At 38.0% G+C, this 4,650-nt stretch overlaps 1 pseudogene; it reads left to right on the top strand.

Annotated features, from left to right (window-relative positions):
- The first annotated feature begins 541 nt into the window (after positions 1-541).
- On the top strand, positions 542-4,423 carry LOC124529091 (phosphatidylinositol N-acetylglucosaminyltransferase subunit P-like; annotated as a pseudogene).
- The last annotated feature ends 227 nt before the right edge of the window (positions 4,424-4,650 follow it).

Raw genomic sequence — 4,650 nt, 5'->3', positions numbered from 1 at the left:
GTCAATGGGAGCCAGTTTTCTCACTGACAAAGAAGAATTACAAATATGGGTAGGAGAAAGGTCTGAATGATCCCTGTGGCTTTCCCGGCTCTGTTGGTTGACAAGGACTGGAAGCAATGATACCCATTTTCCACTAACAAAACGAAACCAGTTTGGGACAGGGAACATACAACTTGAGCCTAGAATAACTTTTTATGGCAGAAAACAAGAATGATGGGGATATATCAAAAGGACAAAGAAACCTTCTTGAAGGACTTCCCACTAATCAAATCTTGGAAATTTGGGCATCAAAATGATAATAAAAGTAACTTATAACCCATTGAATAAAATAAGAATCAAGAGTCCATATAGAAATACATACATACATATGAAGAATAAACTCTTCTTTGTTGTACAAAAGCAACTGGTAAATATAGAAGAAATGGTGAACATGAAAAGCCACTGTTTAGCAACTGTCATTGAAATAATTGCTTTAGACAAGGGGCACCTGGGTGGCTCAGTTGGTTAAGCATCCGACTGACTCTTGGTTTCAGCTCAGGTCATGATCTCACAGTTTTTGAGTTTGAGCCCCACATCGGACTCTGTGCTGACAGTGTAGAGCCTGCTTGGGATCATCCCTCTCCCTCTCTCTCTCCTACCCTTCCCTGCTCTCTCTCTTTCAAAATAAATAAACTTAAAAATTTTTTTTAAAAGAAATAATTGCTTTAGGGAAGAATCATTAATGAATGGTAAACTAGTATGTACCAATTTGAAGAGTAACCAGATGTCTATATAGTCTCAAAGTTCCTTCTCCCATAAGATATGTATTAATTACATTGAAAGAAAATAGTAACTTTTTTAGTGCAGAATGATGCACTGAGGACACAGCATCTCTCCTAAGAAATTCCTGCTGAAAATGTGTAATGTGAATGTAATCATGAGGAAGCATCAGACAAATTCAAATTGAGAAACATTCTATAATATAGTTGGCTACAAATATCAGTGTCACTTGGGGCACCTGGGTGACTCAGTCAGTTAAGCATCTGACTTTGGTTCAGGTCATGATCTCACAATTCGTGAGCTCAAGCCCTGCATCAGACTCTGTACTGTCAGCTCAGAGCCTGAAGCCTGCTTCAGATTCTGTCTCTCCTTCCCTCTCTCCCCCACCTCACTTGTGCTCTTTCTCAGTCTCTCAAAAATAATATATAAATAAACGTTAAAAATTAAAATAAATTAATTTATATATATATATATATATATCAGTGTCACAAAATATTAAGCAATATTGACAAACTATTTCAGGCTAAAGGAGACTAAACAATGCAATGTAAGATCTGGCAGTGTTTTTTGTTGCTGTTGTGTTTGGTTGATTGGTTAGTTGATTGGTTGGTTGGTTGGTCGGTTTCTATAAAGAGAACTACTTGGATAATTTGAAAAATCTATCTGTATATTAAATAATAACTTGTATCAATGTGAGTTTCCAGATTTTTTATGATTATATTTGTTATGTAAAAGAATGTCCTTGATTTTAGGGTGTACACTTGAAATATTTAGGGGTAAGAAGCTTCATATCTGCAACTTTCAATTTTATCTTTTTGAGAATCTTTTAGGTGAAGAGTATCTTTTAAAATCTTCTTGCAACTTTTCTGTAAGTCTGAAAGTATGTTAAAATAAAAACATATAAGAAAAAAACTATTATCCTCATGTGGTTGATCTCCCTATTACTTATTTGGGCATTTATCATATGCTCTTTCCTCTACTTCATTTTGTTTTCCCCTCTATAGGATCTTCTGCCCACTCATCCTGGTGACAAAATTGAAAGTCTGGATGGAGTGGGCAGCCTTAGATCCTCCTAACTCTCAGATGTAAAAAGCATACATATTCCCATTTTTGCTTAATATCTACCAAATCCATCCTTCACACACAGTGGTAGTTGTTATAAGTACATATGCTGCTCTCATTATGTCATCTACCAGAGGTGACTACAAGAATATGATGTGAGCCATTTGGACCAATTCCAATCCTCTTCTATAAATCTGTTCTAAAGCAAGAATACTCAGACACCTATAGAGTAGGTCCAAAGAAGACTAGGGGAGACTAAAATAGATACATTTGTATTTTTTTTTAAGTATCTATACACTTGAAGAAGAGTTTGTGTGTCTTATACTTAAGTTGTGCAAATGTGTGTGGCTCATTCATTCATTCCTTCATTCAGAAGGCCTTATGGAAAAGCTAGTACTTGCCAAGTTTTATGGTACATTGTATAGATTCTAAAGGAGCTATTTCCAAAGGAAATCTATTTCTATAGATTCTAAAGGAAACATTTCTCTCTCTCTCTCTCTCTCTCTCTCTCTCTCTCTCTCTCTGAATAGTACTTTCAGGAAAGAACAATGTGACAAGTGCTGTAACTGAATTATACACTATGTATCATGAACACAAAGGACAGCACAACTAACTTCAAAATAGTTGATATTAAATCACAAAAGCAAAAGTCAAAAAGCCATAAAAGACACCTGTGACATCTAACCGCCTTTGCCAGACCAACATCCTAAATCTTGTCTGTGGTATTCCTGACCAGTGAGTGCGAAAAGGGCCATAGTACCATCCCTATGCATTGGAACTGATGCAGTGGCAGGGGCATGGAAAAGGTGGGGCACTGGGACAGGGATAGAGTTGACCAGAGCATCAAATCCCCTAGCCTTCTGTCTCTACACATCCAGAGTGCCTCTACCTCATATCTTTAAAATATAGACTTGCCGAAAAATATTTCACTTGATAAAAAAGATATTGGTGCTAAAAAAAAATCCAACAGAACATGAATTTTAGCACACAATTTCTCATATTGATTGTGTGGATGAGTGTGTGTTTCCAACTGGAATGTAATACTGTCAATACCTGCCATCTAAGTACACAGAAAGATTGTTCAAAGAGGCTGTGCTAACAGTAGTTGGTTTAAAGGACACTTATTGCTGCAACATAAGAGTGAAAATCAGATACGACTTAAACATCCAGAGAATGGTTAGATAAATGTTACGTGAGCCATATTATGAAAGGATTTTTTACTGAGGTAGATCTATATGTGCTCATATAGAAGTCTGTTCCAGGGGTGCCTGGGTGGCACAGTCGGTTGAGCGTCCAACTTCAGCCAGGTCACGATCTCGCGGTCCATGAGTTCGAGCCCCGCATCAGGCTCTGGGCTGATGGCTCAGAGCCTGGAGCCTGTTTCCGATTCTGTGTCTCCCTCTCTCTCTGCCCCTCCCCCGTTCATGCTGTCTCTCTCTGTCCCAAAAAAAATAAATAAACGTTGAAAAAAAAAAAAGAAGTCTGTTCCAGATATATTGTCAAGTGTACATATAATTTTATTACCATTGCAATGCTAACAAAGTATGAATCTCAATTTACAAACTTAGATAGGCAAGAAATGTAACTTTAAAAGTTTATAGTTTAGAGGGAGAGAGAGAGAGAGAGCACAAGCAGGGACGGGGCAGAGAGAGAGGGAGACACAGAATCTGTAGCAGGCTCCAGGCTCTGAGCCATCAGTGCAGAGCCTCACGCGGGGCTCAAACTCACCAACCACGAGATCATGACCTGAGCTGAAGTTGGATGCTTAACCAACTGAGCCACCCAAGCACCCCAAGAAATGTAATTCTTAAAAAAATAATGAACTTATTTTCTGTTTTAACCTTACTTTTGTGTAGTAATAGAAAATTAATTTCTGATACTGCATTTGAGTTCCAGGAAGGCTTATTTGGGCCAAGCTGTGAGTAAAAAGACATCTCATCACTGGATTTGCCCTCTATCAGTATTTGGGGTGCTAGGATCCACTCTTACCCTGTCTGGCCACCCATCTTAGGATCATGCCAATCATTTCTGTGTCTTCCCCTTCCCAAGTCTGGCTCTCCCAGCTACTCCCATACCCTTCCCAAGAGTCATTCCATTCATGCTAGGCTGTAGGAAATTCTGAGAGACTGTGTAAAGTCCAGTGGGTCCTCCAGCACTGCTTGTATGTGTGTGTTGGAGATTATCTAAAGCCACAGGGAAATGGTGGAAAATTTACTGTTACCTTTGCCAGAAAGAGTGATTATGCCTTTGTTCTTTCCCTAAGCTCCCAGTGTGGCTTCATACTCTATCTTGCATGGGCTTTCATTGCTGAATCTTTGCTAAACTCCTTAGGCTTAACTTATTGCCCTCAAAAATATTGGGCAGTTACACTGCCTGTCTGCCTCCTCATTACTATAGTAATCGGTTATGTACTCTTATTTGGAGTAAACATGATGAGTATCTCTCCACACTCAACTCCATTCCTACAATCACAGGTAACTATGCTGAAAATCAATAGCAAAAGAAATACTAAGAGACCATCCCCACATCAAGAGACATTCCTATTAGGGAAGTAAACCAAATGTTCTTCCTTGCAGCCAAAGAACTTTACACCAAAATCTGAATTGTACATACACCAACACCAAGCATTTATTAAAAGTTTTTGGTATAATACTTTGGGCCATAATTATTTTGACTATCTGCTTATGATCACCTGATACTGAAATGTAAAAAAATGTAAGATGAACTCCTCTTAGATTAAGTTCCATTAATATTATAAGTGTTCTCTAATATTAGTTATTAATGGACAGAATAAACAAAATATTGCATTACCATTAAAAAAATCCAAGG

Source organism: Lynx rufus, unplaced genomic scaffold (assembly GCF_022079265.1).
Source record: "Lynx rufus isolate CCGP_SWC_20201006 ecotype Redwood Valley unplaced genomic scaffold, mLynRuf1.p SCAF_6, whole genome shotgun sequence".
Classification (NCBI taxonomy): Eukaryota; Metazoa; Chordata; class Mammalia; order Carnivora; family Felidae; genus Lynx; species Lynx rufus.
The sequence above is the reverse complement of the archived record's forward strand: the minus strand, read 5'-3'. Positions and strand labels throughout refer to the sequence as shown.